A 14,081-nucleotide genomic window follows, 5' to 3' on the forward strand; every position below is an offset into this window, starting at 1 on the left:
GGCGTACATGCACACCTCGAACTTCTACATGTTCGTCGAACATTGGTAGCCATTCGTTTGTGCGATTCGACGGAATCATTTGAGCGAGCCGCTTCGCTATTAATATCGGCCTTCACGCACCATCACGAACCGCATGTACTATGTAAACCTACGAATAATCGTTGTACAATTCCTGGAAACTATTTGCGCTATTGCTGGACGAAAGAAGTCAAACAAGATTGATTAATGGACTCCTGTAAGAATCAATGCATGGATAATAAACGACGTGGGAATTTTTCGTGTTCTTCTTGCGCTTTGGATTCCTTGGGAAACTGGAGCAAATGATTTATGTAATTTTGTATTTTCTACACTTTTACATTTAACTACGTGTCATCGTTATATTAAACACAATTCGTATGCTCATGAATAATTATCTACAATCGCGTAGCTTATGATTTCAAATGAAATTCGCACATTAACGAACGTGCTCTTGCTCCGCAGAAATATGTCTGCGATGGAGTCAAAGAGCGACTTGTATATAACCACGGTGTCTCAACGGAAAGCGTTTCTATCGAAACGTTTCATCGGCACTGAACATCAAATAATACATCCACAGACAGCGGTCGTTTATTTTTCGGAATGGCCCTGGAGAGGGTGGAATCGGCGCGGGAGTATCTGTTTCCCGAAATCGATACATTGATCTCGAACGACGTCGAATAGAGGGGGCGTCGTGAATAATTTGGCGAAAGACAAAACTGACACCGCGATCGGGGCTGCGCCGTGTCAACAGGAATCTTGGCAATGGAAGGTACACAATCAAATATTTGAGGCAGGCTGTCGAATTTCAAAAATATCGGCCGCGCAGTCTGTCGCGAACCGATGGAATGTTTAATTCGCTGGGACGGGAACAGTGACAGTCCCGTGGAACTTCGCATAAATCTCTTTCTATCGTTCGACCTTTCGCCCTTCTTTCGTGTTTGCACTACTCGTGCCTTCCTGACTGGCGATGGAGGCCGAAATCGGCTCTCGATTCTCATTCAGTCGAGGGCGGAGCACGACGGGTGCTTTTGTTCGATGGCCGTTTCGGTTTACAGTGCTCCGCACGGGTCATTCCCTTTTGGTCTTCTATTACGCAAATTTATAGCGGATTCGGGACCGAACGGAACCTTGCACGTCTGTTTTTAACCTGCGCTTTGTCGCTACGTATTCCGCTCGTGATGTAGTTTAACGAACTGTTGTCAGGTACTCTGGTATCTGGTGTCGAGTTGCGATTGGACGATACGGGGGCTGTCTTTGTAGCTGCGTTCAGTGTCCCTCTCTCGTTAAGGAACTAACGAGGAGTCGCAGCTGACACCGATTTCAGTCGATTTGGTTTGGAACGGTATATCTACAGTCAGTCTCATAAATAATCGTAACCTCTATGTCTATTAAAGAAGTTCGTCTAAATTAAATAATAGGTTTGATGTTTTCAAATAAATGTTTCATTATAAATATGTAATGGATAAATTTTACACTTGTATACATATAATGAAAAATTTATTTGGAAACATCAAGCCTATCATTTAATATAGACAAATTCCTTCAGTAAACAGAGAGGGTACGAACATTTATGGGACTGGCTGTATACGTAAGAAAACCGTGGGTACAATACTGTGATCGCATCGATGATCCAAACCTTAATCACTGTCAAAAATAGAATAAACCCCACTCGTTCGCGAAACAGGAACCCCCGAAATCGGAGTACGCGGCATCCAGTGCGACCCCCTACGACGAGGAAACGTCCTTTAAAACTTTCCGCGGCAATTAATAAACGATTACATGGCGCATCGCGTGCAGCTGCAGACTTGGGTGGACGAGTCGCGGAGATAAAGCGAGAAAATAAAAAAAACGTTTACCCGTCAGTCGCCCTCGTGCCACCGCCCGGTCGCCGGCTCCCGTGTCCGCCTCTCGCCCATCGCTGTTCTCGCATCAAAAGTGGCAGGACACGGGAAAGCATGGAACGTCGTTCACCGACGGATAAAACAAGTGTCAGTGCCGTGCCCGCGAGTGGGTGGATTATCCCCCATAAAAATCCCGGTGCTGGGAACTATGGAACAACGGGGCGGCGAGCGGAGGTGAGTCGGGGAGAGAGAAACGGTCGGTGCAAGAGGGAGCGAAAATTACGCGATGCGCCGGAAACGACAGAAAATATAAACCAGGTGAATTTCACAGGGAATATACCGGTTTTGGTATAGAGAGTACAAATACTGGGAGGCTCTTCCACTTCTGTCTCCATTTCGCCGATTCCCGCCCTATCGCTCTCCTCCTCGTCGTTTTTACCGTGTTCCGAGTTGTGTGAGGGACCGCGGCGTTAAATGTTCCATACCGGCGAATATTTCGCGGCGCTTGCACGCCAGGGAGCCAGGGACCCCTTTATTCCCTCGAATAAAGGCATAAACTTCCGATTAGGCGGGAACAGGCGCGCGGATACCGCCAGGACGCCGCTGCCGTCTGCAGCCGCGCGAAAGTGACCGTTAAAAACAAAAGCCCCGACACTATGTTTCTTCTTCCTCTCGCGTTCTATCCGTGCTTCGTTCCGCGAGCCTCTTAATCGAGTGCTCCCGCGTTCCTTCGCGATCCTTGGATCGTAATACTGGAAAAATGGGGAAATCGGGAATCCCTTTGGTAGAATTACGCTATCGAACGAATCGTTCCTTTCGGATCGGATATTTTTTTCAGGAACAAGTTTTCCGTTCGTTCGCGATATTTAAAATTAATCCGGATTCTTTATGCGAAGCACCTCGCGACACCCGTTGAAAATACGATATCTTTTATCTTGAAATTTTTCGATTCGATTTCACGGAATTGTAAGGTACCGCGCGACAAGCCGGGAGAATTTCCCGCATCGTATTTCCTCCGTTTTCCTGCCGGTGTAATGCTAGATTAAGGTGGATAATGCCTCGCGGAACCAGATTCGTGAATGGAGAATTTCCCTTCGTTCGCTATCCGGGAGAACTTTATTGTTGGCGTATTTTTAAAAATTCACGATCGCTTCTAAGCCGACGTTTTGCAGGCACTAAACGTTCCGCAAACGGCCCGGCCGAATGTAATTTCTACTTGGCTTTAGGTGCGTTTTACTGGCCCTCCGAATCCCGCGGATATTTCACCGTTTTCGCGGAACGATCGAAACGGTACGTAGAAACGTTTATCGCGCCTTTTCCCGAAAATTTTCCGCAATGAAATTATTTAAAACGCGCTTGTACGCAACATTTGCTCTTGGGTTCTTTCTGCGTCGTCGCTTATCACTCGCTATCCGTGCAGAGGGGAATCCACGAAACTATTTTTATAATTTTAACTCACTGCTAAAAGTCAACTTTTCAGGGATTGTTTTTCTCTGCCGTTTTCAATTGTACAATAGAGGTTCGGTTACATTTGAATCGGAATAGTCCTCGCCAGTCTTATCTTTTTTTCACCCTTGAATCATTTATGGGTCCCAGGCTTGCGTCAGAAAACGTTCGTCTAGACTCCTGACTTGTTTATGATGGCGGCCCCCGTGCAGTTTCATTTCAGTTTCGCGCCTCATATGGACAGAGCAAATAACTTTTCCCGATAGTCGGGGCTCGCGCTCGCTTTCTCGAAGGAGAGCAAACAGGGTTCTGCAGGGGGAAAAAACCGAGATAGAAACAGAGGGAGCGAAAAGAGCAGCAACAGCAGGAAGGAGACTCATTCGTAATTCATGAGTATCGGGCCGACGTCCCCGTCAAAACTTTGGATATTCGTCCGTCAAACGTTTCTCCCGTCAACTTTCCCAGTGTCTAAAACCACCTATCCCCCTGGTCCTCGTCCAGCTGACGGCTCTTCCAGGAGAAAATGATAACCTTGTTTCCGTCCACTTTGCGCACGCCACGTACGAGCCTCGCCAACTACCATCCGCGCGATCCACCTCTGTGTACCCGACGTAATCGCGTTACCTTCTCAGCTTTCTTTCTCTGTCCCTGCTTTTCATCTCGATTTTTTCTCCCCGGGCGTCGTGGATAATATCGAAATTGTTCTACGTGACCGCTAATCCGCGACAGTTCGCCGAACACGTAGTCGACCTATTCCCGTCAATTTGCCCGCGTCAGACGATTTCGCGAGAACAGAACGTTTCCAGACGCAGAGGAACGATAGACTGCTCGCGTCAACGATCAACCCAAATCAACGTCCAGATAATATTAGAGGCGGTTTAAGTTATTTATTTTTAATCAAGTCCCGAGTTGCATTTTCTCCATAGAGAAATATTCAATGTCTTCCCATATGTATTCGTACCTTGTGTGTCTGTTGAAGAAATTTGTTTAAATAAGACGATCAGTTTTATGTTTCCAAATAATATATTTATGATGAAAAATTTATTTGAGAACATCAAACCTACTATTTAATTTAGACATATTTTTTTAATAGGCACATAAAGTACGAATATTTATGTGATTGACTGTATATTTCTCAAATAAATTCGAAATCGCCGAAACGATGACATAAACCTTCCTTAATATAGCTTGGACAAGTCGCGTATCGGTGTCACGAAAATCCCAGACGGTGATCCGAAAAACAGATCGACTTGTCGTGTACGTTTCCCATCCTCGAGGCTATCTGTTGATTCGCCCGAGCGATTGCGGCGCACAAGAGCCCGCTGACATGTGTAACCGAGACTAATATTTGAGCGAACTTCGCGGAACTTCGTCGAACGATCCCATCACCGTCTTAAATAACAATCGGGCAAACGTCGGGGAACGAGTTTGCACGATGACGGCGCGAACGTTTGCCTCTGGAGAACGGAGATTCCAGCGAGTATTCCCGACGAGGCGCAACAGTAAAATACTCGGGTGTTGTTCCTGGTCGGAGCGAAGAAATCGAAACAAAAAGGCCGCGAAAATGCGCGTTTGCAGAAGTGAGAATGAGATAGCGGCAGGTATTCTGGGGGAGGCAAAGAAGTCGAACTCGGTGCCTAAGGCGTCGTTGGCTGGTCCGCTTCGGCGCGCTCTGTACTTACCGCGAAATGAATCAAGTCTCTGGTTCCAAGGCGGGCAGGTGCTTATTACTCACTCGCAGAGACCGCGGGTACCCAGCCCTCTTTCTTCGTCGTATCTTCCTCTGGTCCCTTCTTTCCCTCCATATATCCTTGCGCGGAAACCTCCCTCGCCCTCCGGCATCGTCTTCGAAAACTCCTCCCTTTATCGTTCGCGCCTCGAATGCCACGCGAATGGGACTTTCCTACCCAGAGCTGGGCGAAATTTTAACCCTTTGCACTCTGCACCATCTCGTTGCAAAATATGCGAACAGGAATCGCATTACAGGAAATACCACTGTCTTCTCTGAGTATTCCAAAACAACGAATCCTCGGTAAATGATAACTTCAAAAGATTTCAAAACAAGTTTCTCTTGCCTTGACGAGGATTCTTTCTGGTTCGCATTCAGAGGGCCAAGGTATCGCGCGTTCTTCGCAGCGCAAAGTGTTTACGTATTACGGCGTGGTCGCGCGAAATTTGGTCGTCGTGGAGTTTGTCGTTTATACGCTGTAAGGGAGGCACAAACGAGGAGAACAGAACGAGGGAGATGAGGGACGCGCTCCTAATGGCGGTCATCTCGAATGCCCTAAGGCGGCTATTGTCTCGGTTTATGCCCTCCTTGCGCATACCGGTACGTACACGCTGGAAGACCTACGACAACCACCCTTCCGTTTCAAAGGACGGTCTGACATGCACGCCGTTTACGTACACTAACAACGTTCGCTCGTGTGCACCGCCTTATATTCCCTCCGAGGCACTGCTTCGTTACGTTAATACGCGCGATAATAATCAGCGGTTTGTAATATTTCGAAGCCTGCTCGAACCCTTAACAACGCGTAGTCAGGTAATTCGACGTTCCAAGTGCTGGTATTACGGGCTTTGCAGCCCCGTGTCCGCGGTGTTCGTGGATCAGCGTGGTCTTTCCTCTTTGACGTCGCGGACAATGTACCAGCGATGAAGATAGTATTATGAATGGATGAGATGTTATTTGCGTCGTTGATGGACCATGCAATTTTAATAATCGCGGTAATGGCGCAGGAAGAGGAGGAACAGAGGCTGGACAAAAAAAGAATAGACCGTTGGATGACCAACGCAACTAATCACAAATATAACAAAGACCATAGACTCATCCTTAACCAAACATCCTAATCTCCTAATACCTCATTCATTCATCCAGTATTCACCGACACATGGCGGATGTAGTTGTACGAATAAAAACCGTTAAGAGTTTCTCTAAAAAAAAAACAATGTTGTCAGTTAATTCCTTTCGCTCAGAATCTAATAAAACCATGTAACAGCCATCAATCAATTATCGTTCTTTCTTTAAAGTGCATTTTGTCTCTAGCTTCATAGAGGGTACGTCTCGTCATTGGCTACGTGTAATTGCAGTCAGCCACTTGTGCGAGAGTTTCGGGGCGAGGGTGCGCGCAGAGGGAAGTTGAACTCCCGAGCGCCCGGGGGGACGATTTCGATCTCTTGAACTATCATTCGCGGTGTGCCCATAATGGTGGTTTGTGTACGTATCACGCGGTACCTGGGTGCTTTCTATCGACGATGTAGTCGCGCGTAATAACCGCGAACGGTTCGTTCCTGGCGTTCCGTGAATCAGATTAGAAGGTTCCCGGTGTGGCGTGCGTATTAGATCCTCCCTGGCCGAGATTTTATCGGTGCGACGGTAAAGAGGAAGCCTGCTCCTGCTAGGATCCGTAGACCCTCGATCGGACACTTTCGGCTGTCCTATAAAACGGGTCGATTAACTGCTTACACCTATGTTGCGGGATAAGACAGATAATCTCGGTGTCGTCGCCGTTTCCTCGCCATCCCCTAAGTCCCGAGGACCGTTAGGGCGGTAGTAAAAGTCTTGATCATTTGTGCCCCCCAGCTGGGTGCTCCAGATCGGATCTTTGGATCCTGGAAATAAGGTTCGTTAGATTTTCGACCTCAGATTTTGGCTCCTCGGGCTTTGTCTTCTTTTCCTTTTTCTTGTTATAGCAGGTTTGGATGCAGACACGTGCGAGCTGGACAATTTTGTAGGGCAGTATTTTAACAGATTGTACGCGAAATCTGGATCGAGTAAAGAATTAACCAGAGCATCGCAAAAGTGCTGGAGGGGCTCACTTTGACGCCCCCGCGGCTGCCGAAGGGCGAATGACACGAACAAACTCGCACGGTATTATATTTCAATCACGTTTGTGCCGGCTTTGATTACTCGCGATTCGAGTGGCGACGGTAACTGGGAGACTAACGAACGATCTCTCTGATATTATTGATCGAGTTGTCTAATAATTTTATACGTTTCTCTGCTTCACTGATGTCCTTTTTTGCACGGAACGAGCCAGCGGTCTCTCGAAACAATAGGATGTTCCTGAAAATATTGAACATATCTCCTTTCCGCTTTTTCTGCTGAATTACCATTATTGACCAAATGAAATACCCGCATTTTCAAAGTAATTAAAAATGATGTTATCCCAACAACTACGATTTATTCATTCAAATTCAGATTGACCACACGATACAATTTTCTAGCACCATCTGACCTGAAAAACTTACGCGTAACCTGACAATAATAATAATAATACGTTTCTTCAGTAAGGTTTCACAACGTCCAATTTTTCTGGAACACCCCGATATTCTCCTTTCCGGTCGTTACAATATAAAAGCGTAATTCGCCGCGGAACCGAAAAGGAGACGTTTCCTAAAAATGATTCGAAAGCGCGTCGTGAACTGTTCTCGTGCAAATGGAAACGAAAATAATCGCCTTCTTTCGTCGAACGTCACGAATTACGTCCCATCCAGCAGTTTCTGCAGAGTACCGTTCGGTCGTTTATTGAAAACTGTCGAAAGTCAGATATTCCCTTGTTTTATTTCCTTTTTTTTTTCACCGGCTACGCCAGACGAAAGCGGGGACGTTAAAAGCCGACTTATTTTCATGAGCACGGGTACTTCATCGCTGCGCGGATAAATTCGGGAGCTCGGATATTGCGAGCATTAAGTACTTGCTAAATCTTTCCGTATCGTCGAGTGCGATAATTGTGCCTACGGTTCCCTGCAACTCTTCTTTTGTTAAGGGAAGAAGAATAGGGTAGATTTTACACGACTCCGGCACTAGAATTTACGTACAGCGTCGAGGAAATTTAACCGAAAAACGAAAAAAAAAAAACGGAGTCACGGACATTTAGGGGGAGTTACATCTGCACTTGACACTTCCATGCACGACGAGCGAAACGAGCGGACGGGAACAGCAATGAAAACAATGCGAAGTTGGAATTTAAAGCACAGTTATTCTACGCCAGAGGGTAACTGGTAATCGTTATTCCGTAATTTTCTCATTTGTCCCTTTTAAATCCGTGGGATGCTCTAATCGCTATCGACGCTTACCATTCTGAGCATTATTGCTATGCAGTTCCCAATCGAGGCTCCAAAAATGCAGACTGCACCTATTTAAATTACTCGATCTAAAATAAACGAACACTCTGGTCGACCGCACTCCGTCTTCTTTGAAAATAAACAGAGAAAATGAATAAAGTAACTCGTTTCTTCATGCTTAATCTCGCATAGTGCATCCGTTTGGAGCCCCGCGCATCAAAGCTCCCAGTTGGCTGGTGAAAAGTATTTTAGGACGAGGTGGTCCGTTGCCGGAACCACGCTTATCGAGAAGCAGCTACTTTTAAAAAAGGGATTCTGAATGCCCGAAAAATCGCGCATCTCCTCTCACTTTTCCATTGCTCACTTGCTCTTGTAATTTACGGGTGAGAATGCATGAGGAAGCTGGGCATCAAGGAGCCGTCCATCGTTTTCCACCATCTCCGTCAGTATTTATCCGACGTAACCGCAACATCGACGCAAAAAAAAAGCATTTCTTAAAACTCAGAGCCAGGTCCGACTAAGAGGTAAGCCGGATAGTCCCTTCTCTTCGCTAAAGCTGGAACAATGGGGGTAGATTTCACCGAGATCTGTTTTACGTCCGCGTATAGGTACGCATGGCCTCCGAATGGGTTAGCTTCTCCGCGAATAAAATGAAGTAGAACGTAACGTCGGCCTCGCGTTCGCTTTTTTGCTCGTAATGGCACACCCCTCATCCTCCTGTATCTCTTCATGCACCTACTTTCATCGTTGTACCTGCCGGCGAGATCGGAGCGCCGGTTTCCTAGGGCGAACATTTTCGTAGCTGAGGCGGTTGTTCTTCTTTTTTTACTGAGAGGCTAGCATTCTTCGAGTATTTATTTATTCGAGGGGAGTGGTCGAGCATGTTAACCATCAAAGAACTGTTTTTGAGATTTCTGAGCACGAGAAATGAATAGAGAAAGCCACGAACAGGTCGATCGTATCATACATGTTCGTACGAATGTTTGTTCAGGTCTGACGCAATTGTTCTTCCTTCTGCGATGTGTTTCTTGACTGTTAGACTGCCGTGGTTTATGCAAATTCATATTTCGCTTAAGCGAGCGATTTCTCGATCCGATGATATCCAGGCTCGAACGTATATTTGTCTTGATTCGCGGTGAAACGTTAAGCGCGCCATTATCCGTAATTTTTCCCGTGCTACTATCCTACTTGCAGCGGTAAGTGGCTGATAGTTTCACGAAACAAACGAGCGAAGGGTGCTCTTCCGCCGTCTACGTAGTAGAGTTTTCAGTTTATGAATTGCAAGGGACAAAATGTTCATCCGCTGTGCAATCATCGCCCGGAAGTGAAACAGCGGCAACTCGGAAGCGGTTGAATGACGCAGAATAAAGCTCAGTTCGAAAAGAACCCGCTTCCCTCGTTTTCTCCTTTTTCACTTTGAACGGTATATAGAATGAGGTCGATAAAAAAGCCGTAGGAAAATACAAGTTTTCGAGCCTCCTGCGTTCATTTTTTTTTTTTTTATATTCGTTGCCGTTGTTGTTGTTGTTCCCTTGTTTCATCCAGAGACGCGAATTACCCGCGGATTTCGCTGAACGACCGCTTTCAATACGTTCACGGGCGGTTAATTTTCTAAACGACGGAGGGAGTAGGTACTTTTCGAAAATATAATTTGCTTATTGTTCGCCCGTTCGCGATTCAATTACTCTCGAACAATCGCCGGTATAATTACTTCGGAGGTTCCAACACAATCGAACCAGGTATTGGAATAGCATAAAGCGTGCCATTTAATTGCCGCGGAGCCGTGCTTTTTTAATCTTCGGAATTGCGCTCGTTCAACCGTCCCACGCCCCCGTTCTTCGTTGCACTCGAAAATTTGAGAAACTCCGGGCAATAAGGACGCGTATCTTTCGTTCTTATTCACCCCGTAACAGCGATACGCATTGTTTTTCCACCGCGCTTTATCTCGCATTATGAAGCCTTTCGCCCGTACCGCTCGTCGGTCTACAGCTAATTAATCCTCAGCAGCTATTTAAGTAAAAACCAGACGAAAAATGAATGATAATAAAAAAGCAGTCGCTTGAAAGGGAATTACGCGGAAGAACGGCCAAGCGTTCCATAAATCTGGGATGATACAGAGGATGATTGAATGCTTGGTCACTCGCGGAACTTTAAGGTATACGTTAAAAACAATGTAATTACGTAATCTTACGTAATAATTATCTTCGAGCACTTTTTTCTTCCTGATTTGATTACCCAATCAAGAAAATCTATAGACACTGAAAATGTTTCGGAATAGATTTGCTAATGTACGAATAAGGATTCCATTTGGTTGAAACGAGAACTAGACGCGACCTGCTTAAGAACATGTGCTCTATATTTTAGGAGCTGGTCTCGCTGGGACCTCATATTTCATGGAAAAGATCTCATCACGAGGTGAATTCCGGCGTGCGATGTTCTTTGCCTTCCGGTGTACATTAGCGAGTCTACGTAGGGTGAAGCAAAGTACCTGGTAATGGAACCGCATTCTTCCAATTAACTCGAACCTTGCATACCTACCCGTGTCGCCATCATTTATCGTTTTTCTTCGTGGAGAACATTTCGAGTTCCCTTTTTGTCACTTACAAACCCGACCATCGATACCTAATTAAAATTCGGGCAAGGTCCTTTGTACGTTTTAAAATCGAGGACTTTCGAGGATTTTCAAAGAGACTCGCGTGGGCGACGTGGGCATTTAAAGTCGTGGCGGGTAAAATAACAACGGCTGACAAACTGCTGCAGCGAGCGGGCTCCTTCGAAAGTGACGCTGATGCGACAACAAAGAGGAGCGTATCGACAAGAACGGCGAGAAGAACAACGACAGCGACAACGACGACAGCAACAACGTCAACAACGCGACGGCAACGCCACCAACGTGCCTTCCTATGTAAAGACAAAAACTAAAAACAAAATAAAAAGAATTAAAAAAAAGTGACACAGAGGAAGAGAGGGAGGGAAAGAGCTGGGAGATAAAATCGTCGAGCGAGGAAGCCGTTGCCGAGCTCGAATTTAACAATAAACCTTCGTTGAAGAGAGAGCGAGAAACGGAGAGAAAAAAAAAGAGAGCCGGAGGCGAGTTTTCACATTTAATTCGCGCTCGTTGGAGTGAAGAGGGGGAGGGAGGAGGCCGGCTCAGGGATTAACGTCGCGAAATATCACGAAAATATGTAAATATATCGAGAGACAGGCAGCCCGGCCGGTCGTAGGTAGGGTTGAAGTGGGATGAAGTTTCGAGAGGGGTTTGCAGAATCGGGAGAAAGAGAGTGAGCTTTCCAGAGCGTAGAAGGTCCATTGAAAGATTAAAAAACTCGCTCGCGTACTCCATGTCGAATCTATACTCGCGGATCTTGCTGTTTTTTACCTATCCCTACCACCCATCCGCCTCTCGCTCGCGTAAGCGTACAAGTGTGTCCGTAAGCGGGACTATCTCGTGGAAAAGACAGCCGAGAAACGAAGTGAAAAGATGTGGGGACAAATGGAAGAAGGGAGGAACAGGGGCATGGGGATGAGATAAAAATTAAGAATGAATGGAAAAACCTACAAACAGGTCGATAAAAAAAAAAAAGGAATATTTGAAATCTGTGATTATGTCGTAATCTCAAAACCATAAAAAAATGGAGCTACCTCCTAATTGCAGCACACTCCTCAATTTAGGAAACCATCCCTTAGTCGTAACCACACCTTCGCAACTCACACCTCGATCGACGTCGACCAACACGCTTTTTCCTCGTCAAACGATCACATGTGGCCACGGTGAAAACATGTGCGTCGTCACGATGCTCGTTATAAGTTGACACGAAATCGAAATTGCCCTCCGAGCGATTACGCGTACTACAGGTGGCGGAGTTTTACTAAGCGACCCCCTTCTCGAAGGCGTAGTAAACCCGTCGGGGTTGTAGTAATCTCGTTAGCGAAGTCTCTTCAGGTACCAGGATGGCTCTCGTGCATCTCATCTTATCTCGTTGTCTTCTCCATTCGTCTCCTCGTTATCGTTGAATCGCTCGTAAATCGAACGTGCTCGTAGAGGCCTCGTTCAGGTTGTTCGCTTCGGGGGAATCGATATCGCTCGTGTTTGCGGGACGGCGATCTCAACCTGATCTCGCAGACCATCGGGATCCCTCTTTGACTCCATAGTCTCTCAAATCCTCCCTTCCTTTTATCAGATCCCATCATGGGGCGAAAGCCAAACGAATAGGCAGACCGATCGGTCTAGTTCGATCGCTGCGAAAAACTGCCCTCCCGTGTTCCCGAGGTCTTCTGTCGAGCAACTTTAAAATAGCATCTTAAATAGCTTTTATTTTACCCCTCCATGAGCCGAATTTTGTTTCGATTTGTAATGTTCGGTACACCAATGTACAAATAAGTATTCTTTGTCCTCTTGAAGCTACTACACAGAACTCGCGAAAGGAAGCTTCAATTTCCATTGAATAAAATTCCAAAAAGGCTCCACTTCTCCTGACCCCCAGGAATTCCTGGTTAGAAATATGAAACTAGCAGATCGTGGCTCCGGCATTGATCCCGAACAAAGGTACTGGCTATTCAAAAACAATGGCCGCGACGCATTAACCGCGGTCCGAGAACACTCAAAGCTTCGCGGATGGTGTGTCCCGCTGGGCGATTAAAAAATATAAAAGGAATAACTTTGGTCTACGTATATCCCCCGGGCTAGCGGGTATCATTGTTGGATAGGACGGCCACGGCTTATTAGAATAATACGGTCGCCAGTAGGTCCTGGGCAGGGACGATGGCCGGCTAAATACGGAGGTAATTGTTCGAGGGATTGTTGTTCCAGGTTATTCTTATGTAAATCTTGACCAAACCTTCCATGAAGAGATAGAAAGGAAAGAGGTAAAGGGTTTCGGGGACGGAGACGGGACGCCCGGGGGGTGGTCTACGGGCGCCGACGAATATTTGCACGAGGTAATTATTTCGTCCCCGGAGGAAGGCCGGATTTCCGCCGGGGAGTTTTCCACGTGTTATTTTGCGCCGCGGCGCTCGCCCTCATTATATGAGCCATTGTTCTTTCCCTTAGCGCCTCGCCGACTTAACTATGTCCCGTCAGCCGATCCGACGGGGCTGGCATTCGTTTTGGGGGGCCATTTTATGCTTTTCAAGTGCCTTTTAACTCCCTGGAACGCGCATGTAAGCCCGATGACAAGATAACGCTGTGACGCATGGCCACCCCTGCCGAAAGTTTAACACTTGCTGGGGTTAAAAATCAGCGAACTTTCCTGCTGTTAGTTTGGAACATTGGAACCGTATTTGCTCCTTGTTCGTAACTGAGCGAAAATGATCGGGCTAACGAAACCCTACTTAATTTCTTTTCTCTTGTTTTCAAACTTTAAACTATAGGTAACGTTCTAGTATACTCTAGGCTTCACTGCTTACAAATAATATTTTCAAACTTTCTATTTTCGAATGTTACTGAAAATTACATGCCACGCATAAATATTTCAGTCACTCGTGTTAACTCGAAAAGGCAGTGGGTTTCTTGGGGGACAAATGAGGATGACGCGGAACAGAAACAAAATATTCAAGCGTAGCGTCGTTTATACATTACAATGATGTGCTTTGGATTAATCGACACCTAGTTCTCGTAAACCACTCGCCACGTTAGTAATTCTAAAACACGTTTACTTCATGCTCGACTGCATTCTGCGGAATGCATGCGACATACTTTTGGAGGGAACACGT

Source organism: Hylaeus volcanicus, chromosome 2, assembly GCF_026283585.1.
Source record: "Hylaeus volcanicus isolate JK05 chromosome 2, UHH_iyHylVolc1.0_haploid, whole genome shotgun sequence".
Lineage (NCBI taxonomy): Eukaryota > Metazoa > Arthropoda > Insecta > Hymenoptera > Colletidae > Hylaeus > Hylaeus volcanicus.